Raw genomic sequence first — 25,701 nt, 5'->3', positions numbered from 1 at the left:
GCATGGCCCCTATAAAAGGCTTTTGTCACCTATTAACCAAAGCTTAGCAAATTTTGAAGTGAAATGAATTCATACCTTCGGGATGAATCTCCTGATCTCCTGACCGCCACAGCGGGTGAGAACAGTGAAAATGGGTTAATTTCAGCACAGCACACATGTACATCAATCAGCCACTACATTATGACCACCTGTCTAATATTGTAGTGTAGTTTACCCTTTGGCTGCCAAAACAGCCCTAACCTATTGTGCCATGGACTCAACAAGACCTCTTAAGGTGTGTTGTGGTATCTGTCACCAAGACATTAGCAGCAGATCCTTTAACTCCTGTAAATTGTGAGGAGGAACCTCCATAGATTGGACTTGTGTCCAGCACATCCCACAGATGTTCGATTGGATTGATTTATTTCTGTGGAAATCTGAGGCCATGTCAACACCTTGAACTCATTGTTGTTTCCTCAAACCATTCCTGAACCATTTTCTTTGCGGCATTATCCTGTTGAAAGAGGCCACTGCCATTAGGGAATACTGTTTTCATGAAAGGGTGTGCATGGTCTGAAACCATGCTTAGGGAGGTGGTACATGTCAAAGTAACATCCACATGAATGGCGGCGGACCCAAGGTTTAGCTGCAAAACATTGTCCAAAGCATCACACTATCTCCAGAGGCTTGCCTTATGCCCATAGTGGATCCTGGTGCCATTTGTTGTTCAGGTAAACGATGCACATGCACCCGGCCATCCACGTGTTGTATTGCCCATTGTTGCCATTTTTGGCAGTGGACAGGTCAGCCTGGGCTGTGACCATCACCTGTAGATGTGATTTGACATGAATTGGGACATTCCAACTTCCTCATGGACCTATAATTTGCTGTATTGTATATTGGTGAATCAAAATTACGGCTGATACCTTTTGATGTGTAGGCCTACTTAAAAAATCTAAGTGTAGCCTGTTGAAATAGCCGCCTGAGCCGAAACCCAGAGGGCCAGATCAGGCCCGCTATCTCTCTGATATGATACATTTATTAAACTTAATGCTGCAAACTATCCTCAGGAAGGAAGAGGCCACAAAAATGGACATGGAAGTTGGGTATGGAGGAGGATATGACAGCAGTACATCATGTTTGCTAGTGAGTATAGTAAACTAGAAAGGCCAAGGAATTACAAGTGCATGAAAATGCAACCTATGATGTAAAATATAATACAGAATAAAAACAGATAATGCAGGGATAGTTAAAATGGTTTAATTGTAATTTAGGTGCCTCAAAGATCTTTCTGGTTAGCCTACTGGTGGAGCATTGACAATCTTTGCAGTTCTTGCTGGAACTTATGGGATCCTTTAAGCACTTTGTAATCAGTTCAGAGGTTCTGGAGTCATCAAAGTGCTTTGGGGATAATTCGAGGAATGATATAAACGGTTATTGTAAGATCTTTTAACATTTAAGTGGTTCCTGGAAGATCTCTTATGTTACAGCCAGCATCTGAAGGAACCCAATGGTTCTGTGAGGCCAGAATAATATTATTATTATTTTCCTATTATTATTATAGGCTACTTAAGTTTAATTCAGTAGGCCTATACTTTGGCTTACATTTATTTAGTATAGGCCTATTGATTAATTTAAACCAACAACAACAACAACAATAACAAAATAACAAACAAACTGAATATATATAATAATAATAATATGAAGAAGAAGCAGGAGGAGAAAAGTTTTATTCCGTCACGAAACTGCTGCTATTTGTCTGCTGTCATCATTCAGTGATCCTCGCGCTGCTCGCGCGCAACAAAGCTCAGCTGATCATCATCGGATTTGAAAGTAACGGCTCCTCTCATCAAAGCCTGCTGCACCTTCCGCCGTTTGTTCGGCTATCCGTTACAAGGTTTGTAAACTTGCCAAAGAAATATAAATACCATCTAACGTTACTCACTATATATTCAAACACATATACTAAATGTATTATATATTACTACGTTTTTACAGTGTTTACCACTCGTTTATTGCACAGTTAACGTTATGTGGTATAGGTTTTAGCCGCGATTTTAACTTATCTATTGAACAGATGAAAACATTGAATTATTGTTTTAGATTGTTTAAGTCATTTAATTCAACGCATTCTGTAGAACTGTGTCTTCATATTACTAATATAACTAATTAATAGCTGATTCCTGCTGTCGTCATTGGCGTTTATTATGAATAACACAAGTGGTATGCTAACGTTATAACGTTAGTTTGGTCTGTTTTTGTTGTTACTTACTACAGGTGCCCTCATTCTCTCAAATACTATTTTAGCCGTTTACGGGCCAATAAATATTATGTTGTTAATGGATATAATCAGCTTTGTTCTTTAGTTTCCCCAGAACATCCAGCACATTTCTAAAAAAATCTGAAAATTTCAGAGGCAACATTGAATTACAGTCAGTTAACTTACCTTCACCACATGCAAGTAGCAAACTTTATTACTATGAGCTTTTCTGTGTGAAATTGTGTTTGTTTGAGTGTTTACTTGTGTTATTTAATCAGTTATTCTCTTAAAATCTTCCTCATGGTGTCAAATCTCATTCATGTTACTCAGAAAAATAATATCACAGGTTTGGTGCCAATAATCTTTTCACTTATCTAAATTAAGTACCTCACATGTCCCTTGTGAAGATTTTTTAGGGCCCGAGCACCGGTGGTGTGATGATGTGCTCTGTTTATTATTATTATTCTCCGAAATTAATCAAATTTTTGAGGGCCTAAACATGCACGAAAACTCACGAAAATTTGCACACGCGTCAGAACTGGCGAAAATTTACATCTGATATGCGTTTCAGATTTGGGCGGGGTAAAATGGCTCGTTATTGATTGCATTTTATGTTGCAGCAAGTAAAGGTGCGGTCACATTTGTGAATTTCGTGCAATTACACAGGCAAAAAAGTAAAAAAAAACGACATAATGTATGACGCACAGCTCATAAAGGATTCACTTTTCAAGCAGCTTTCTGTGTGTCAAATCCAGTGAATTCCAGTGACCAACTTGTGACCAACTTGTGACGCGCTTGTGACCAATGATTGATAGTGAAATTTTTGACAACACATGAAATTGCTGATCGTGTTGATTCTTATTGAAATTACTGGGATTCACCAGTGAAAATTCACAGAACAACAGATAATTTTACTACACCTCAACTCTGTTAAAATTGAAAATATTTTCTGCTTGTTATGACATATAGTCCGTGAGGCAGACCCCCACATTTCAGAAATTAGTATCATAAGAGGGCACCAATGCTGCTCTCTATTTTTATTCAACAGAGGGATGTCCCTGGACCACAAAAATGCATGATAGCAATTCTTATTGGGTAGCTTAAGGTACAAAAATCACCAATTTTATGTATGGCCCCCCAGAAATTTGACAAATTCCATAGAGGGTCAGTTAATTCATTAATTCATTATTTTTGGTACCAAAACATTTATACTTGAAGATATCTAGGTTGGAATAGTGTCAACACTTTAACTTGTTTCAATAATAATATTGATAATGATAATACAAAGAAATTCTGTTTTTTAGAGTTAGGTGAAGTTAAGTGAAGATGGACATTTTTAATTAGTCAAAATAAATAAAAAATTCATTCATTTATTACATGAAACATATGTGTTTCCAGGCATTTTGTTGAGATGTCTTTTCTTGTATAGCCTATTGTACTGTATATACATGGTTGATTGTTCATGTTGCTTATGTCTTATACAGTTTGTTTGTGTGTATTCATTGATATTAATCTATTATAGCTTTTTTTCCCAAGTGCATGAAGTGTATGTATTAAAATGGATCTAAAATATGTAATAAACAATTCTTATTTTGTATTTTGTTCAGTTGGTTTATTATTGTAGAAGTTAATGGTAAACAATGGTAACATTTTTTATGTGGTTCCTGGAGGCACCCAAAGCGGTTCCACACAGTGCCTTATATAAGAGTTCCTCAGGAAAACTGTATGGTTCCTCGGAGAACCACCCCTTTTTAAAGGGTTCCTAGAGGATCTACAGACAGTTCCGCCAGTGTGGCAAAGTGAAGAACCGCAAAAGGCTCCTCCAGGCACCTTTTATTTTTACAGGTTTATTTTCTAAAAGCCTATTGCTTTCTTTCAACAATAACACACAAAAAACATGTATATGTAATGATTTTAATGTATTGAAACATTCAAAGTATAAAAGAAAATATCCAAATCAATGAACAAAAGTTGACATGAATACATTTTTATTTCGGATCTGACCAACAATTACAATATAAAAATACAAAAAAACTTTATTAATTTTTGAGAAGATGAAACAAAAAAATAAAATATTTCATTAATAGATGCCAATCATTGGTATTGTTCTGCTGGCTCCCACGAGTCAGGCCATTCTTTCCCACTGTCCAAAAAGGAATGTAAAAAAGGTTATTAATAGGACAACTGAAACACTTACATTGAAAACAAATACAAAACTATGTATTGGTCCTTTTGAACTGATGAAAATATATCTGAGAGTGAATGTCCAAATAGACAAATAATAAACAAATTCAAAATGACCTCATTGACGGTCATATAGTCTGTATGTACATCTGTTTCCAGGGTAGGACTTACCATTTTGCGCAAGATGTCCATTTCACCCTGACTTCTTCTTTCCCCTGAAAATAGATGAAACAAGAAAACCATAACTTTAAACATATTTGCAAGAGCACAACATGCAGAACATGCAAGTGGAAAGGAGTGCGCTCAAAAGTGGTCGCTTTATTCTTAAACATAGGGTACAAAATACATACATAGATAATGTTTTCGGTGTTGTCAGTTAATTTATTCAGTTGAGTTCATTCATCTCTTTTTGCATGTCTTTCCAATTAATACCAACACCAGACGAGGATAGAATATTACAATAGTAGGCCTATCATAGTTATCAGATATTAAATCAAGGTCATTTTTGGCATTGTCACAGTGGGCTATATCCCATTTGGAAACCATTCTAGATTAAACGTGATTCAGCGACGACTAATATAATTTCATATGTAATATATTACATCTGTTTTGCTCAAAATCCTTGAGTAGTATTCTTTGAGAAGGAGGAGTTAGTCGGTACCATCTGAGGGGAAAAGGTCTAGTCTCATAGTCATTTTTGGCAAGGTATACCACCCTATAGTAAGACAATAAGTGATAGCATTGCACTGATAGTAGCTTTTTGTGTGTTATCACCCTGTATTGTATATTATACACTTATGCAAGGATATATTACTAGTGAAGGGCACAGGTGAGGGGTGGAGATAGGGATAATGAACAGAAGCACATGGCAAGGATAAATAAATAGTAGGGAGGTTAAGCCCAAAAAATAGGCCTTTGACTTCAAGTCATGATGCAAAGGTCTCCTTTGGTATGGAAGTACCTTAGGGTCATACAAATCAATTTATCCTAAGACACAAGTGAGATCACACTTTGTATCAGAAATAAACATGTTTTTTCAAAAATGGCCGCCAATGCGCCGAAAATACTCTAGAGCCCATATCTTTGCTTCTGTTATCGCTATAATGACAAATTTGGTGTCAAAGTGTACATTTTTGGGGTCAAGGAATCCAATAAAATCCCCATACCATGACAATTGGGGGTAAATATGCACATTTCACATAAAAACTGTCATCAGAGTGACTTTACTTATCTTTTCGTTCAAAATTTTTTTATTTTGTATTTAAGCAGTGCAGCTACTTCTGTACATTACATTTGTCCTAAGTAGCATGAGATTTCGACCAGTCAGGAGTAGCCTATAGCATATCAGTTCCTGCAACAACACATCCCATCTGCACCAACCAGCTGTTGAAGGTCAGAGGTGACAGGTTAACACTTCGAGGTTCGTATAATGTTTTTAATGTTAGATAACTAATAAATAGCTAGCTAGTTGACTATGGAAAAAAAACCTTAGAGGGAAAACCTCTTTTCTCGAGAATACTGAAGCCAAAAATGATCCTTATAATTTTTATTAATTTAAAACACACTTGCTGCAGCTAGCAGACCTAGGCGAGGCAGCTCGCGCGCCTATTGGATGCTATGCGGCAACTGCTGCAACCTATCGAGGCACTGCACGTGACGTAAGCACCAATGAGTGGGCGTGTGGGCGAATGGGCGTGGCTTATGCCTATATAAGCCAGAGCTCGATAAGATGCTCCTTGGTTTTCATCGACTGAAGCGAAACCAGATGGTAGCACAAGCACGACAGGGTTACGCAACACTCATTCCCTCTTCTAGAGAGTACCGAGGTTACGTTAGTAAACGTGACGTTCTCTTACGAGAGTACTCTCATGTTGCGTAAGCTAGCTTAGGCTACGGGAATCCAATTTAAAACGCTGTGCGTGCTAAATCTACCACAACACTGACCCAAGAGCGAGCGCCCTGAGTTTATATGATATGGGGATATAAAAATGGGAGGCTAAACCTTTAGATCGGCCACCAAACGAAACAAATAGCTGTCCTGACCGTCTGAAAGCAGCCGAACATTCCACGTAAATTCTAAGGGCCCTAACCAGGCAAAGGAGATTCACGTCAGACTCGCTGTCAGATCCGAAGAGAGAATGTCAGATTGAAGAGGCGGTGGTTCCAGTACCAGTCGGTCGCCTTCCAAGGTTTCAGAGCTGCGACGCATTTCTGATTGACCCTGAGGCGAAACAGATCGGAGCCCCAAGCTCGAGACGGCACTCGTGCTTTCAGCCACCACTGCAGTGGGCGCATGCGTAGCAGACCCAGATGGAGTACTGATGATGATGAGGCCATGAGGCCCAGCATTTTCTGAAATCTCTTGAGCGGGACTATAGTGCCGCAATGTTCAGTATGCGCTCTGGCGATAGTCGCGCTGTCATTGACAGCGAGTTCAGCTCTGTGCCCCGAAAGGATATTTCATGGCTGGGGGACAGCGAGCTCTTCGCCCAATTGACTGTGAGACCAAGATTCTCGAGGTGTTCGAGTAATATGGTCCTGTGTTCTATGAGCTCTGAATGAGATCGAGCTAGAATCAGCCAATCGTCCAAATAGTTCAAATTGTATGCCCTGAAGTTTCAGGGGCGCGAGAGCAGCGTTCATGCACATCATAATATACAGGACGCCAGGGACAGGACGAACAGTAGAACTGTGTATTGATATGCCTGGCCCTCGAAGGCGAATCTCAAAAATCGCCTGTGACGAGAGAATGTCAGATCCGCTGTCAGATCCACAGAGACTTGTGCTCTGAAAGGAGTGGCAAGTACTTTGGGGACATAATCATGTCTTGGTTTGAGGATGACCTTGGAGTCATTAGGCCCAAACTCAAGGCACGACGCGCTAACAGAAAGTGCGTGTAAGTCACCCACCAGCTTGACTGAGGCGATAGCCACCAGAAAGGCTGTTTTCAATGAGAGATACTTAAGGTCAACAGACTGTAGAGGTTTGAAAGGGGCACCCTTAATGGCCTCCAGGACCAAGGAAAGGTCCAAGGGGGGGCGAGGAGGGTTCATCCTTCTAGCTCCCCTGAGGAAGTGGACTACAAGGTCGTTCCTACCCAGTGACTGGCCATGTGAATGTTTGACAAACGCAGCAATAGCCGCCACATGTACATTGAGCATGGATGGGGATCTACCCTTATCCAAGAGCTCCTGTAGGAAGAAGAGAACCTCCGACACCCCACTATCTTGTGGATCCAGGTTGCGAGCTGAGCACCAACCTGAGAACACTGACCACTTGGAAGCACAAAGCCATCTAGTAGAGGGCGCTATAGCTTGCGTAATCGTGTTTAATACTCCGTCGGGGAGACTGACGGGTACCCTTTGATAGCCCACACATGCAGAGCCCAAAGCTCAGGTCGTGGGTGCCAAATCGTACCCCCGGCCTATGAGAGGAGATCTCTCCTCAACGGGACAGGCAACGGAGGCAAGCTCTGAAGCTTCATCAGCCCCGGAAACCAAACTTGGTTCGGCCAGAACGGAGCTACTAGAAGTACACAGGAACCGTTCTCCCTTATACGCTTGATTACCTGTGGTAACAGCATGATCGGAGGGAAAGCATAGAGAGGGCGGCTGGGCCAGTGATGGGCCAGCGCGTCCATGTTGTTTGTGAAGCATATTGGACACTGAGCGTTGTCTTGAGACGCAAAGAGGTCGACTTCTGCTGTGCCAAAGGTGTCCCACAACAGCTGAACTGTCTGAGGGTGGAGGGACCATTCCCCTGGGGGAACGTTGTCCCTGGACAGCCTGTCTGGACGCACATTAAGATGGCCTGGCACATGCGCCGCTCTCAGCGAGAGTAGGTTGCGCTGAACCCATACAAGGATGCGTTCTGCCAGTGCATGAAGGTTCCGTGATCTCAGACTGCCCTGGCGATTTATGTAGGAAACCACCGACATGTTGTCCATGCGGACAAGGACATGGTGGCACTTTAGAAGGGGAAGGAAGAACCGCAAGGCGTTCTCGACCGCCTTCATCTCTAGACAGTTTATGTGCAAGCTCTTTTCTTGGCTTGACCACAGGCCAAAAGTCGGTACGCCCTCATAGAGGGCGCCCCAGCCCGAATTGGAGACGTCTGTCGAAACCACTATCAGTTTAGAGATTACTCCCAGGTTTACACCTGTCTAATACCAGTCGACCGCCTTCCAGGGCTCCAGAGCTGTGACACAGTTCTGAGTAACCTTGAGACGTAAACGACCGGATGCCCATGCTCGACGCAGGACCCGCGTCTTCAGCCAGTGCTGTAAAGGGCACATGCGAAGCAGACCTAAACGAAGAAATTATTAAGTTGTGAACGGACTGTGTGTTTGGCATGCGTTTTTTAATAAAAAATTGCATACTTCACCTCCAATTGTCATGTTAAGGACAACATTATTGTTGTTTAGTCTTGGAACCTATTTTATTGGACTCCTTGACCACAAAAATGTACCCGTTGATACCAAATTTGTCATTATAGCTATAACAGAAGCAAAGATATGGGCCTCTCAAGTATGGTCGGCGGACATTTTTAAAAAATGTGCGCATATAAGATACAAAATGTGATCTCACTTGTGTCTTAGGATAGATTTTTTTCTATGGCCCTAAGGTACTTCCATACCAAAGGGGACCTTTGCATCATGACTTGAAGTCAAAAGTCACTTAACCTCCCTACTAAAAGGAACACATGGAATAGGACACAGTAAGTAAACAAAGGTAACACAAGAGGTGCAGACATGATGGAACACAACACTAGGCAGAGAAACAAAACCACGGCAAAACAAGACCCTTATAATTAGTCCTTGAAAAAGTATTCAGATCAGATGTGGAACAATATTGAGATTGTAAATACTACTGTAATATCGTCTGACACATTCCATTTGGTCAAAACCACTGTTGGTCGGCTTTAACCAAATCTTTAATTAATTAACCTCAGCCTGACTCAGCCAAATTTGTGTGTCTTACTTCGCTCTGGCCACAGTTCACATGCACTATCGTCAAAATATGCTCTCAACTTGCACCCTACATGTTTTACGAACAGTATGTTACTTTATTCTCTGAACCTAAATGAGGAAACCTGCAATTTTTTACACAGATATACATTTCTCGAGGTCACGAGTACTGTTGGTACGAAAAAAAACCCGGAAACAATCGGTTTTGCCTAGCTCGAGTTGCTACATCTAGCAGCTACAGCGCTACACTCTGTGGGAATGTACATGGGGGCTCATGGACATGCCCCTAGAGTGTAGTGCTGTAGATGCCTGGTTGGATTAGCTGTTGGCCATAGTAACTCGAGCAATTATCCCTTTGTCACAAGTTTCCCTTTTTTCGTACCGACAGTACTCGGTGACCGCGAGAAACAGAGCTCTAAGTGAAAACTCGCTGGATTTCTCCATTAAAGGCACCCATAACAGTTTTTAGACCTTAACATAACGTTCCCAAAATCATTTCAATGGCACATAACCTCATAACATGACGAACGGCACTTTGCCATTTTCTGAGCGGCCAAAATCAAAACGCCAAAAAAGCTGCTATGCTACAGAAATATATTTTTCTACAGATTGCTGTCGGTGCATTCCCTCAATATTATATTCGAGTTATGTTCATACTTTGTTGCAAAAGACTTTAGATCAGTTATTCTTGTGCTTCTCAACTGTAACCGAGAGCAACATAGAAGTATGCAACTTAGGTCTATGAAAAAATACTTACACCAACAACACGCTTATCCACAATGTCGGAATAATTGTAGATGGTCTGTTTGGCATGTTTTCTGCATTCTAAAAATGACAATAAAATAGGTTAGACAAAGTGTATGTTGTTCAACAGGTCAAAAATTAAGCAGAGTTGCAAAAGTCTGGATTCAGAAACTGAACGTCCTCCCAAGTATTGCACTTAACACAGGTGATTTCACGAATTAGCTTATTTACTTGCCTGAGAAGGGGTGATGATAGCACTCAGCTGGTGTAGTAGCACTGAAGCTAGACTTTTACCACATTTAATTAATTTAGCTGAAATCTAACCTTTAATTTTACGTTTTGAATTGCGTTTTGCAGGTGGTGGAGGTAAATAGGACCCAGGTGGTGGAGGGAGAGAGGACCCAGGTGGTGGAGGGAGAGAGGACCCAGGTGGTGGAGGTAAAGAGGACCCAGGTGGTGGAGGGAGAGAGGAGGACCCAGGAGCTTGAGGTAGAGAGGACTCAGCATAAGGCAAAATTATAAAGAAATAACCGTCAGTAGTTGTCACTGCCTGAGAAGTGGTGGTGATAGCACTCAGCTGGTGTAGTAGCACTGAAGCCAGACTTTTACAACATTTAATTAGTTTAGCTGAAATCTAACCTTTAATTTTACGTTTTGAATTGCGTTTTGCAGGTGGTGGAGGTAAAGAGGACCCAGGTGATGGAGGGAGAGAGGACCCAGGTGGTGGAGGGAGAGAGGACCCAGGTGGTGGAGGTAAAGAGGACCCAGGAGCTGGAGGGAGAGAGGAGGACCCAGGAGCTGGAGGGAGAGAGGACTCAGCATAATGCAAAATTATAAAGAAATAACCATCAGTAGTTGTCACTGCCTGAGAAGTGGTGGTGATAGCACTCAGCTGGTGTAGTATCACTGAAGCCAGACTTTTACCACATTTAATTAGTTTAGCTGAAATCTAACCTTTAATTTTACGTTTTGAATTGCGTTTTGCAGGTGGTGGAGGTAAAGAGGACCCAGGTGGTGGAGGGAGAGAGGACACAGGTGGTGAAGGGAGAGAGGACCCAGGTGGTGGAGGGAGAGAGGAGGACCCAGGAGCTGGAGGGAGAGAGGAGGACCCAGGAGCTGGAGGGAGAGAGGACTCAGCATAATACAAAATTATAAAGAAATAACCGTCAGTAGTTGTCACTGCCTGAGAAGTGGTGGTGATAGCACTCAGCTGGTGTAGTAGCACTGAAGCCAGACTTTTACCACATTTAATTAGTTTAGCTGAAATCTAACCTTTAATTTTAGGTTTTGAATTGCGTTTTGGAGGTGGTGGAGGTAAAGAGGACCCAGGTGATGGAGGGAGAGAGGACCCAGGTGTTGAAGGGAGAGAGGACCCAGGTGGTGGAGGGAGAGAGGACCCAGGTGGTGGAGGGAGAGAGGACTCAGCATAAGGCAAAATTATAAAGAAATAACCTGTCAGTAGTTGTCACTGCCTGAGAAGTGGTGGTGATAGCACTCAGCTGGTGTAGTAGCACTGAAGCCAGACTTTTACCACATTTAATTAGTTTAGCTGAAATCTAACCTTTAATTTTAGGTTTTGAATTGCGTTTTGGAGGTGGTGGAGGTAAAGAGGACCCAGGTGATGGAGGGAGAGAGGACCCAGGTGTTGAAGGAAGAGAGGACACAGGTGGAGGGAGAGAGGAGGACCCAGGTGGTGGAGGGAGAGAGGACCCAGGTGTTGAAGGGAGAGAGGAGGACCCAGGAGCTGGAGGGAGAGAGGACTCAGCATAATGCAAAATTATAAAGAAATAACCATCAGTAGTTGTCACTGCCTGAGAAGTGGTGGTGATAGCACTCAGCTGGTGTAGTAGCACTGAAGCCAGACTTTTACCACATTTAATTAGTTTAGCTGAAATCTAACCTTTAATTTTACGTTTTGAATTGCGTTTTGCAGGTGGTGGAGGTAAAGAGGACCCAGGTGGTGGAGGGAGAGAGGACACAGGTGGTGAAGGGAGATAGGACCCAGGTGGTGGAGGGAGAGAGGAGGACCCAGGAGCTGGAGGGAGAGAGGAGGACCCAGGAGCTGGAGGGAGAGAGGACTCAGCATAATACAAAATTATAAAGAAATAACCGTCAGTAGTTGTCACTGCCTGAGAAGTGGTGGTGATAGCACTCAGCTGGTGTAGTAGCACTGAAGCCAGACTTTTACCACATTTAATTAGTATAGCTGAAATCTGACCTTTAATTTTACGTTTTGAATTGCGTTTTGCAGGTGGTGGAGGTAAAGAGGACCCAGGTGGTGGAGGGAGAGAGGACACAGGTGGTGGAGGGAGAGAGGACCCAGGTGGTGGAGGGAGAGAGGACCCAGGTGGTGGAGGGAGAGAGGAGGACCCAGGTGGTGGAGGGAGAGAGGACACAGGTGGTGGAGGGAGAGAGGAGGACCCAGGTGGTGGAGGGAGAGAGGACACAGGTGGAGGGAGAGAGGACACAGGTGGAGGGAGAGAGGAGGACCCAGGTGGTGGAGGGAGAGAGGACCCAGGTGTTGAAGGGAGAGAGGACCCAGGTGGTGGAGGGAGAGAGGAGGACCCAGGTGGTGGAGGGAGAGAGGACACAGGTGGTGGAGGGAGAGAGGAGGACCCAGGTGGTGGAGTGAGAGAGGACACAGGTGGAGGGAGAGAGGAGGACCCAGGTGGTGGAGGGAGGGAGGAGGACCCAGGTGGTGAAGGGAGAGAGGACACAGGTGGAGGGAGAGAGGAGGACCCAGGTGGTGGAGGGAGAGAGGAGGACCCAGGAGCTGGAGGGAGAGAGGACTCAGCATAAGGCAAAATTATAAAGAAATAACCGTCAGTAGTTGTCACTGCCTGAGAAGTGGTGGTGATAGCACTCAGCTGGTGTAGTAGCACTGAAGCCAGACTTTTACCACATTTAATTAGTTTAGCTGAAATCTAACCTTTAATTTTAGGTTTTGAATTGCGTTTTGGAGGTGGTGGAGGTAAAGAGGACCCAGGTGATGGAGGGAGAGAGGACCCAGGTGTTGAAGGGAGAGAGGACACAGGTGGAGGGAGAGAGGAGGACCCAGGTGGTGGAGGGAGAGAGGACCCAGGTGTTGAAGGGAGAGAGGAGGACCCAGGAGCTGGAGGGAGAGAGGACTCAGCATAAGGCAAAATTATAAAGAAATAACCGTCAGTAGTTGTCACTGCCTGAGAAGTGGTGGTGATAGCACTCAGCTGGTGTAGTAGCACTGAAGCCAGACTTTTACCATATTTAATTAGTTTAGCTGAAATCTAACCTTTAATTTTAGGTTTTGAATTGCGTTTTGGAGGTGGTGGAGGTAAAGAGGACCCAGGTGATGGATGGAGAGAGGACCCAGGTGTTGAAGGGAGAGAGGACACAGGTGGAGGGAGAGAGGAGGACCCAGGTGGTGGAGGTAGAGAGGACACAGGTGGTGGAGGGAGAGATGACCCAGTTGGTGGAGGGAGAGAGGAATCAACAGAAGGCAAAACTAAGAAAAAAAATCCTCATTAATGACCACTGGCTCCTCCACCACCTCCTCCTCTGGAGGGTTTGCTTCCTCTCCAGATGGGACTGGATCCCCCACCTCCACTTCTTGTTGGTTTTCCTCCACCACCTCCTCTTGAGATGGGTTTGGATTCACCTCCCCAGGGACATCCTTTTGTTCAAGCAATTCTGCAAAATGTTAATATTAAATGTTAATAACAACAGGATTAAGAATGTTAAGATGAAAAAGTGAAAATAAAAGTAGCTGTCTATCTGCAAGTAGCTAAGTTTTCCTATGGCTTAAAGTTGTAAATATATAACATGACCTATACAGGTGCATCTCAGAAAATTTGAAAATAAGTTGTTTGCAGTCACGTGACTGTGTTGACGCGCGAAATTCAGATGGAGGGCAGGAAGTGAAGAACGCAATGGACGAGATGGAGGAAAGTCCTTACTGTACTACTTTAGACGCTATTACAAGAGAAATATATAAACAAAAAATCTAAAAATATGTGACCCGTCACAGAAACCAGGGACACAAGTCGGCAGCACAACTTTCGAGCAAAATGAGAAAGAAGAGTTTTTTTTCAAAATTGGTGATTTTCAATTTTTTGCAGAATCTGTTAATTGAAATCACGAAGAAGCCTCTCCATGTTTGAGATAGCAGTATTGGTATATTTAAAAGCTTAAATTTTTAGGTTGAACTCGGCTTGTTTTCGGAGATTCTAGCATGCAGTAGGGGCGTGGCGTGTCATTGTCTGTGTGTATTTCCATACTGAATAACCCGGCGCTTTTGCCCCCGCCCTCCAAATGAACTGCATGGCTACTTATTATGTTGTGCTCTGGCCGGCTCTATCTGATATCAAAATTCAATGAAGATGGATGCCGCAAAGATTGTCGCAGACGAAATGAACCGTGGCAGTTACACCGAAAATGTTTTCGCCGCACTTCGTGGGCTCGGGAAACTGAAACACTCAGTGCTTGAATATGGCGGCTCGGCTCGCTGACAGCGGTGGCTGGCTGTTTCATATGTGACGTCCCGATTGCTTTGAATGGGGAACGTTTTTTGAACAGGGAACAGAGTTAATGGACTGGCAACAATCTCCATAGAACATGAACTGGCACAGAGAATCGAAATAGAGGATGCAGTTAAGACCTTTGCTGCGATGAAGGCCCGCTGTGCGCGTTTCTGAAATGTAAGTTAAGCTTCATTTGCTCTTTAGTCGTTATTTAAGATGCTGAACCTGCTGATGATATAATATGTTTGCTGACATTTCATTTGTGTGTGTATACGCACATAAGAAAGTGGTGTAAAGAGATTTGCAACAGTAATTTGAGGAGGTGAAATGTGATTATTTGGAAAATTCCTGTCATGACTACTTATAGAAAAATGCCAGCAGGCATTTGCCTCCTGCATAAACTTTAATATTGTTGACATTTTGGGCACACGAGCGTTGCGCACTATTTGCGTTATATGTAGGCCTATGGCTTATTGGTCTTTGTGTGTTGTTGCTGGTTTTGCGTTATATGTATATGGCATATTGGTCTTTGTGTGTTGTTGCTGGTTTTGCGTTATATGTATTTGGCATATTGGTCTTTGTGTGTTGTTGCTGGTTTTGCGTTACATGTAGGCTATATGGCATTATTGGTCTTTGTGTGTTGTTGCTGGTACGTTGCAAATAGAGGGGCAGCACAATTGTTTTTCGCCTAGTGCGGCAGAAGTGCACTCATTCGAAGTGCAAAAAAAGCTGTAAAGCACAGGGGGGAGCTTTACAGGGGGTATGGCTTATCTAAATGAGATGTAAATGAGCCCTATTGTCACTCCCAGCAGCAGATACAGGTGAGAACTGCACAATCTTTAGAGGTTGTTTTCTCATCTTTGAGCTTTTTTAAGTGCCTAGCTTAAAATGGCCACAACTTCTCCAAATATTATCAGATTTCCACATGTTACACATCGTTGGAAAGCTTGGATATTACACTCTCAGAATCTATGAATAACTCAAAATGCCCCAGAACCGACTTGTGTCCCTAGTTTCCGTGACTGGTCACATATGCATCAGAGTTTCTGGCTCTGTCTCGCACATGTCACACTCTCTACTCACATTTTTGTTTATTTCCATTGAGGCGGTAGATATCCGCAACTACCTCGTCTCACAGACATACTTTGACTTTACAAAGTTCAAAAACTGGTACATTACACAAACAGACACATAAGCTGTATTAACTCAGCTTTGACGAAGTGATCACTGACACACACAGGCATTTTCCCATTCGGCTCCTCCCGACCGCAGACGTAGGTTTGCAAGGCAATTTTTCCGATGTTTTTCTGTCAATTTCTTGTATTTTCCCCCCTTATGAACAACAAATTTTGGCACACGATAAAAACTCCTCGTGGTTTGATCGATTTGAGCAACCATAAACGACGCAAAACATAGGCATTTTGAGTTTGTTATAGTGATTCCTAAATATAGAAAATCACTTCCTGCCCTCCATCTGTATGTATCGCCATGGGAACGCAGTGACGTGACGTCATGTGAAAACAAGCTATAGTGAAAAAAATCCATTGCCCTACCCAGATTGGATAATTAAATCCTCAAGAAACCATTGCCAGTGTTTTTACTTAATTAGCTGATTAGAGCTCTTCTCAGGTCGACATTTTACATTTTACAGCTCATGGAAATAAAAAAATCCAGCATCTCAAAATATTAAAATATAATACAATATACACTGTATAAAACAGTAATCATCAAGATTAAAAACCAAAAAAGGCTTGGAAGAATTTACTGTATGTGTAATGAATGTAGAATATAAAGTTTCAAGTTTAGAAATAAATAACAAAAAACAAAAATCACAACATACTACATAGACTAAGATGGATCTTTAATTTTCCGTATGAATGTGTACACATTGTAATTATACTAGTCGCAACATGTAAATAGGACAGAGTTTTTTGTCACTTTTGGGAAATAGGTTAGTTGGTTTTGCCACCTCAGTGAGCTATACTAAGATAGGCTAAAGGTGGGTCTGACTGAGTTAATGCAATGGATGAGAAGGCTATGTATAATCTTATCTCACTTTAAAGTTTTTAGGGTCACACTGTACTTGGATAGTTTTTCCACAGACTATCAATAGATGCTCAGATTACCTAACTATCTGTTGACACTGTAAACAGTGTCGATAGTTATGTAGAACATAAGTACGTATTACTGTGTTCATGTTGAAAATGACAGGAAATCTTACTTCGTAGAAGGTGCCCATAAAGATTTTTCATTTTTTTTATAAGTAAAGAAAGCTCAGGATTCCCTGGGTTCTCAAGGCAATGCATAATGTCTGCTGACATTCCCCGTTTCCTGTCCTTATGTCCCAAGAAAAGAATTGGGCAATAGTCCAAAACACTGAGTTTGGAAACCTGCAAGAACAATAAAAACAAGACAAATATTTGGATTATAAACAAATATGCAGTTAGTGTCACTGTAGTAATATAATGACTAGACAATGAGAATACACAGACAATCTACTTATTATATAATGTTATGAATCACAGATCAATGTGATTGGTTAGGCTGGATCAATGATTTTAAAGTTAATGGTGATTGTTTGTTTATGCTGGACAAATGAAATCCAAGCTACCGCAAACTTTATGTTCATTAGAATGCTACAATTGGAAACATTTCCAAATGGAGTGTACCCAGACCCTATCCACAAAGGGACACACCAAGTTTCCTGGCAGAAGGGAGGCAAAAATGTTGACATTAAAGTTCCTCGGGTTCACTCTCTGGTTTTAGATGACACCCACAGGTGAAATAAAACAGAAGGGTGAACCTGGGGAACCAATGGCGAAACACATTGTTTGCTCCTAATAAAACAATTCCTGACATCAGACCAGTGTGATACTCTCTACTTATTAAATCCTGACATTCCTGCACATCAATTCCTTAACAACGTATAAAGGAACAAGTCCTGCTTTGTGATTATGTGATTGGAAATCTAACAGTCTTAGACTATAGGCATCGGCCTATATGTGTTTTAACTAGATGTGTAGGGCTAATTTTAATCAGCCATGTTTTGCAAGTTTAAACATAAGACACAGCACAGAAGAGGAAAGAAAAGAGACAGTAGAAGTAGAGTAAATCCAAAGTATAGAAATTGGATACATTGTTCATAAACCTCCATCATCTGCAGATGTTGCAAGTTACACATTAGTGTTATTATATACACAAACATGTGGTCTAATTGTCACAGTTCTGTCACTATTATCTGTGTCTTTTCTGGGTTTAGTGACAGAGCTGTGACACTCCCGGTTTGTCATGCGTTTGTGTTGGTCTGGTTTATTGTGAGCACATGGCTTGTCTTGTATTCATTGTGCCATGTGCTCTCCTGTCAATTGTCTAGCCCCTCCCATCTCGTTTCCTGATAATTGATTAATCTTTCCCACCTGCCTTGTTCTTTACCCTCCTTGTTTGTTCCCTATTTAGTCTCCCTGTGTTTGTAGTCCTGTGCTCGTTTGTTATTGATGTTCACCCGTGTTATGAGTAATGACCTGTTTCGTGCCTGTTTTGTTATACCTGGATTTATTTTCTGTCTTAATTAAAATACTCATTCTCTGCATTTGAGTCCTCGCTCTCCTTTCCACAACTATCCCGTGACAGAACGAACAAGCCATCATGAGGACTCAGCAGAGGAAGAAGTCAAAGGAACCACCGGTCCCTCCTTTGTCATGCCCGTTATATGAACGGATAGTGAAATTCAGTGAATTGACCTCTCTTCGGCAACTGGGGACTAAAGTGAGGGACTTTGCCCAGAAATTCACTGCAGCGGCAGAGGGATTGAGACTTAGTGAGGGAGCTCTGAAGGATCTATTTAATTATGCCCTTGATGAGCCCATACCTTTTGGCATTATGAGAGGTTTGGAGAGGTCGACGTTTGAGGAATTCCTAAGACTACTAGAACGTCACATAGATCCTCCGAATTCGGTGGTCAGGGAGGACCCGACTTCAGGGGTCCCAAGGCCAGTGGTCCAGGAGGACTCGACTTCGGTGGTCCCAAGCCCGGTGGTCCGGGAGCACCCAACTTCGGTGGTCCCAAGCCCGGTGGTCCGGGAGGACCCGAACTTCGGTGGTCTGAAGCCCAGTGGTCCGGGAGGACTCAACTTCGGGGGGCTCACGTCCGGTGGTCCGGCAGGCCCTGATTTCAGTTGCCCCAGAGCTGTCCACTCTCTCAGTCGCGTCTCCAGTGGTAGCTGAGGAGACTGCAGCACCCTCTCGCTCTCGGAGTCGGAGGAGGAAGAGATCTTCCGGTCAACCACGAGGCCCGGAGCTTGTTCCGAGGCCCGCAGTCGAGACCCCGAAGCATCCAGTGAGGCCTGCAGCGGGGCCACCCAAGCGCCTCGCCCTGACGGCGCCACACAAGCGCCTCGCACTGACGGCGTCACACAAGCACCTCGCCCTGACGGCGCCACCCAAGCGTCTCGCCCTGACGGCGCCACCCAAGCGTCTCGCCCTGACGGCGCCACCCAAGCGTCTGGGCCTACCGACGCCACCCAGATGCCTTGCACTGCCTGCACCGCCCAAGCTCCTTGTTGTGCCAGCGCCGCCCAAGCAGGTCACGTCTGCCGATCCAGAGACCGTTCAAGTCACGTCTGCCGATCCAGAGATCTGCCGATCCAGAGACCGTTTACGTCACGTCTGCCGATCCAGAGACCGTTTACGTCACGTCTGCCGATCCAGAGACCGTTTACGTCACGTCTGCCGATCCAGAGACCGCTCACGCCGTGTCTGCTGCACAAGAAACTGTTTGCGTTAGGTTTCCTGAGCCGGTGCCTGTCCCTGAGCCGGTGCCTGTCCCTGAGCCGGTGCCTGTCCCTGAGCCGGTGCCTGTCCCTGAGCCGGTGCCTGTCCCTGAGCCGGTGCCTGTCCCTGAGCCGGTGCCTGTTCGTCCACCATGGCAGCCCAAAGGGTGGTTTCCACCATGGACACCTGAATGGTCATCTCCACCATGGCCGCCCGAAGGGTCTACACAGCCTGATCCGCCCTGGGGTCCTGCACAGCCTGATCCCACCTGCCTTGTTCTTTACCCTCCTTGTTTGTTCCCTATTTAGTCTCCCTGTGTTTGTAGTCCTGTGCTTGTTCGTTATTGATGTTCACCCGTGTTATAAGTAATGACCTATTTCGTGCCTGTTTTGTTATACCTGGATTTATTTTCTGTCTTAATTAAAATACTCATTCTCTGCATTTGAGTCCACGCTCTCCTTTCCACAACTATCCCGTGACACTAATATTTTGTAGGCCCTATTCATTGCTGTGCTTGTCTCGTTGGCTATAGTTCTGTGGCTTCTGTTTTGATTTGTTAGTGTAAGCTGTTTATAGGCTACTTCAGATGTTGGGGTAGTTCAGAAGTGGTAGTAGCAAATATTAATCAGATAGCCACTGTCAATGGTTCTGATCATAGACTAGTAGGGCTATGTTGTTGAGTTATTGTTATGTAGCATACTCATATTATATACTATTTAAAAGCTTGGACTCTTGGGAATAGATACATTAAATCTTATTCATATACAATATGCATTGTGCTTTACGTTATCAAAATAATACCCTCCAGCCCTTGCTTATATCCTAAGCAATATGATGCAACATATTGGGTATTAAAATATCCACAAGAATCCATAGAAATAGATTATACAGTATAAGTTGGGAAGATGTGTAGTCCATCTTATACAAACCCATTTGAAACAGCCATGCTATGGCAAAAAAAAGAGATTTCTATGTAATTATTACCTATTTAGTGTTGTGATTCTAGGCTATATGAGAACCTCTGGCATGAAATTCAAAAACTCTACATGAAATGTTTTACCCATAATTTTAGAGGATTATACTTCCCACAAATGGTTTCTTAAGCAGTGAGCCTTTGCCAGTATGCATTTTGGGTAACCTAAGTTCCTATTTGGAGTCTTGATAAAGACCTTGAGCAAAGTGCATGGGCATACTTTTACAAATAATTGTGTAAAATACTATTCATTTTTTATTATTTATTGATATTCTTTTATAAACAGCTTCACAAGACCTGTTGTCAGGGTGCAATTGTGTTTTTAAGACACTTCACATGACCTACATGGCTATGGATAGTTCAGAGATATCTGTAACCTGTATAAATAAAAATAAAAAACAATAGAAACTACTGGCCCTCGGCTTTCCAAAAAGGTCAAGCTTTTATGTCATACTAACAATAGTCCTTGTATGACTTACAGACAGCTGAGCAGCCTTAAGTATTCTGCTCACGTTTCCGTTTTTCTTAACAGATTCTGCCCACTTGGCGGTAACCTTTCGTTTGTGCTTCAAGGGGAACAGACAGACTGTGCAAGTATTCAGCGGCAGGCGATTTGAAACCTGGCAGGTGGGGCAATTGACAGCTTGTGGCTTTGTCATGTCTGCAAATGGAAATGACACATATTACTGTAGTTATGTTTCTATTAGCAATCACACCTTCAATTTCTATCACAGATGTGTTCTCAACATGCACTTATTGTGTTTAAAGACATACAGAGCATATATATTATTTTTAAGATAACCTAAATTGTATTTTCATGAAGAGCAGCCAAAATACTGAACGGTCACAATGCTTGGGTGGACTAGAGACAAAACCAATTCAAACCATCATCTGAGGCCATCAAATTCAGTTCAAAGACAAGATGTGTCACAGGACAGTGGGATAGCCTACTTTAGCCTATTTGAACATACTCCTATGCGGCTATTAAGGGATAATGGAGCCTATGTCACTTATTGCCTTGTTTAATTAGGCCTACCAGGCTTATATAAAGTAGGCTATACTACAGGCTAATTTAAAACTAAACGAAATTGTAGCCTTACTTAGCCTTGCCTTGTAGCCTGTTGCTGAAAGCGTCTGATAGCACGCACTTGGATTGGCTATATAAGCCCAAGCGCGTCCTGTAAAACGTGGGTGGCTGCATTTGAATGAGCGTCTCTGACACACGATAAAGGGTCTGTGTTGAATTCGGCCAATATACTGGGATGATGGAACCTATATTGTGGTGTTATTAGTTAGGATACCTAGTCACGTTTTAATTGAGTAGGCTACCACAGGCTAATTTAAAACTAAACGAAATTGTAGCCTACTGTGACGAGTTCAGTAATCAACTCGTTGTCTCTTGAGTTGCAGGTGATTGGCTGAAATGAGTGGTTGTACACCTGAACATAATCATGAGCTCTATAAAAGACTGTGACAGAGGAGAGCGAATGGGGGGCTGAGCTTGTGCAGAGCTTGGGCTGGTTTCGTCTGCGCTGTACATTCGGACTCTTGTCGGCTTGGAGAACTCATGAGATGTGAGGGATGTGGGAGATCACCGCCGCCCTTTGATCCATCTCTGTTGGGATGGTTGGATTGTGGACTTTCATGAGCGATATACATTTGCACACAACTACTTACACACTGATTGTCATTTATACTGATCCTTAAGTGTTGTTTGTCTCACACGAATTAATAAATTCCTTTATTAATTGCAAGTGGTGTGTGGTTGCTCCCTTATTTTGTTGCGACTCTGAGGAGATTGTAACAAATGGGGGCTCGTCTTAAAGCAAATTATGTCATAGGATCAAATTTGATTCATGTTTGTTATGATTTCGATTAGAGAAAAATAAATCAAATCTTGAGCTTTCGGTATTGCGCGTTGTTTTGGAGAAACGTACATAGCTATTGTGTTTAAACCATCTCATGAGTTTGAAAGTCGTTAAAGGTAAGCAGGTGCATTTTTTTTTCTTTTTTTTTACAGGTGATGCATTGTTCATTTTCTCCCGGGTAGGAATTAGCAACGCTTGGCGTTGATTTGTTATTTTGCCTTTTTTATTTTTATGCAGGCTTCTGGGTGAAGTACACCGCCGTGGTTTCTGATTGAGCTGTTTGTTCAATTTTTAAACCATCGGTATATTGGTGTTTAATGTCGCTTTGCTCTTGGAAGCTGCATGAAGACTAGGCATAGGTTAGCTTAGTGGTTGGGTAGGCAGTTTAGAAGGGGGAGAGTGAATAATTATTTCACCTGTTTTGTTCCGAAAGGGGAAATAAATGCACTTGTTTTTTGTTCTGTGTAATTTTTGAGAACAGTATGGCATCGATAGAAGAATTTATTAAAGCTCCTTTAGAGGAGAAATTAATTTAATTTGTAAAACAACAATTATGGGACCTTGTAGATCATTTTAAAATCAGTGGGGTCGATAAGAAGACACGGAAAAAGGAATTACGTTCTGTTGTGAAAGATTGGTTATGTGAAAATAGCATCATGGTGGCTTCGCAGAGAAAACGTGACGTTGACGTAAAAGGTTCTTTAGACATTTTCTCCGGGTTATCTTTTGAGGAAAAAAAAAGAGATTTTACAAAGGCAGCAGCTTCACAATAAAGAGTTGTTTAAAGAAACTAAACATTATGAATTGGAGATTGAAAGATTGAGAAATGAGAAGGTGATCAGACAAAGCGAGCTTGATTTTGAACAAATTGAAATAGACGCTGAGAAGTCTGCACGAGATCATGAGCTGCAGTTGGAGCGATTGAGATTGGTAAAGGAAGGGAGAATGTCAGATGTTGGGGAAAGAGGTTTAGGTTTATCTGAAGGATTTGATTTGGCAAGCAATCTAAGACTGCTTCCCAAATTTAATGATCATGACCCTGATGTGTTTTTTTCTTTGTTCGAGACTATGTCAGAAGAAAGAAATTGGCCGAGGTCTATCCGAATTGTCATGCTTCAAATGGTAATCACAGGCAAGGCACAGGAGGCATATGCAGCACTCACAATGGAGGACAGAAGGAATTATGACAAGGTAAAAGTTGCTATTTTGAAGGCCTACGAACTGGTTCCTGAAGCCTATCGCCAGCGATTTCGAAGCTGGAGAAAAGGTGAGCGTCAGACTCACTCTGAGGTGGTAAGAGATCTGGTTTCTTATTTTGATCGTTGGTGTGTTGCGTCCGCTGTTGATGACTTTGAAAAGCTGCGCGATTTGGTCATTTTAGAACAATTTAAAAATATTGTGCCCGATGACATTGCTGTATATATAAATGAAAAGAAGCCAAAAGACGCAATGGAAGCTGCCGTGTTGGCAGATGATTATGTGTTAACGCATAGAAAGTTATACAGAGAAGACGGATCAAGTCAACAGAGTGGTAACTTTAACCGAGTTGGAGTAAAGAAATTTGAATAAATGTTTACTTCAAAATCAGAGAACAGTGGTCGGAGGAGATCTGACAGAGACTTGGTGTGTAATCATTGTTTTAATTTGGGACATTGGAAAAATAAATGCCCAGTGGTAGCTGCTAAGTGGATGTCGGGAAAAAGTAAATCACATATTAATCCTGTGTTAGTGACTGAGGTTACTGGAACTGCCAATGACTTTAAGCAGGGTGCTTCCATAGAGGTGGGGGAGGAAGTATGTGACTCCAAATTGGTAGCCATGAAGAGCTTTGTACCGTTTATTATGGAGGGTTGTGTGTCGTTGCCAAACTCTGAGAGTAAAATACCAGTTACAATTTTGAGAGATACAGGCTCATCAGAATCTTTTATTCTTGAATCTGTTCTGCCCTTTTCTCAGGTATCAAGTGAAGGGAGGAGTGTTCTGATTAGAGGAATTGGATTAAACACTCTCTTTCTGTTCCTCTGCATAGAGTACACTTGACTTCCGACCTGATCTGTGGAGAGGTATCTTTGGGAGTTCGTCCGTCTCTGCCAGTGGATGGGGTTACTGTCATCTTGGGTAACAATTTGGCTGGAGGTAGGGTCTGGCGAGAGGTGATCCCACCTCCTGAGGTAGTGCCTATTCCAGTCACTGAGAACACCGACATTTTTTATCAATTTTCCTGAAGTATTTACAGCTTGTGTAGTGAGTCGTGAGATGTCAGTTGAGAAACCAGAGGTGTCAAAATATGTTGTGTATGGTTTATCCACCCTTTCACCTATTTCTCATAGGGAGTTGGTAGATGCGCAGCAGAAAGACCCTGAGTTACAGACGTTGTTTGATGCTGCTATTTCGCCTCAGGAGGTAAGAAGTGCGGTTAGTGGATGTTTTACCCAAGATGAGGTGCTTCTAAGGAAGTACATTCCCTGTAAAAAGTTTTTACTGGAGGAGTGTGTAATTCAAGTGGTGGTGCCGAAACTATTTCGAGACATAGTATTACAACATGAACATGGTGAAGTTGCTGGACATTTAGGAGTAAAAAAGACCTATGACCGAATTTTACGACAGTTTTATTGGCCCCGTGTGAAAAAGGATATTGCGTCCTTTATTAGAACGTGTCACACTTGCCAGGTAACCGGGAAGCCAAATCAGCGGTTGAAACCAGTGCCTTTGAGTCCCATAGTTGCTACAAGTAAACCATTTGATCACTTAATAATTGATTGTGTGGGACCACTGCATGCATCTAAATCAGGGAATGCATATCTGTTGACCGTTATGTGTCAGGCAACTCGCTATCCAGCAGCTTATGCTATACGAAGAATTACCACCAAAGCGGTTGTCAAGGCGTTAACCCAGTTCATATCTATTTTTGGGATACCGAAGGTTATTCAAAGTGATTACGGTACTAATTTTACGTCTCGTATGTTTGCTGAGGTTCTGAAAGTACTTAAAGTGAAACACAATGAGTCGAGCGTATATCATCCTCAAAGTCAGGGTGCGATCGAAAGGTTTTACCAGACTTTGAAGTCGCTTTTGCGTGCTTACTGTGTGGAGCTAAACCGTGACTGGGAGGAGGGTTTACCCTGGCTATTACTTGCTGCTAGGGAAGTACAGCAAGAGAGCTTGGGATTTAGCCCAAATGATTTGGTTTTCGGTGATGTACGTGGACTTCTTTCTGTTTTGCGTGAGGGACTAGGTGAGGGGGATCCTCCGCAAAATTTGGTAGAGTATGTGAATGGTTTTCATCGACGTTTGTTCTTAGCTGGATTAAGTGCACAGAAGAATCTTGCTGTTGCGCAAGAGAAGATGAAGAATCGTTTTGATAAGCATGCTGAAGGTCGTGTCTTCACACCAGGTGATCAGGTGTTAATTTTGTTGCCATCTTCTGGATCTACGTTTTGTGCTAAGTTTACTGGGCCGTA

At 42.7% G+C, this 25,701-nt stretch overlaps 1 long non-coding RNA gene across 1 annotated transcript; it reads right to left on the bottom strand.

Moving 5' to 3' along the window:
- Positions 1–4,306: 4,306 nt before the first annotated feature.
- Positions 4,307–10,333, bottom strand: LOC143710761 (uncharacterized). The gene is made up of 3 exons (XR_013194640.1): positions 10,147–10,333; positions 4,595–4,638; positions 4,307–4,382 (listed from the first exon to the last, which is right to left on the bottom strand). It is a non-coding gene; the product is annotated as an uncharacterized LOC143710761 (long non-coding RNA).
- Between the last annotated feature and the right edge of the window lie 15,368 nt (positions 10,334–25,701).

Source organism: Siphateles boraxobius, unplaced genomic scaffold, assembly GCF_051911475.1.
Source record: "Siphateles boraxobius isolate OS27281-9 unplaced genomic scaffold, OSU_SipBor_1 118, whole genome shotgun sequence".
In the NCBI taxonomy this organism is placed as follows: Eukaryota; Metazoa; Chordata; class Actinopteri; order Cypriniformes; family Leuciscidae; genus Siphateles; species Siphateles boraxobius.
Note: the sequence above shows the minus strand (reverse complement) of the source record. Positions and strands in the feature narration are given on the sequence as shown.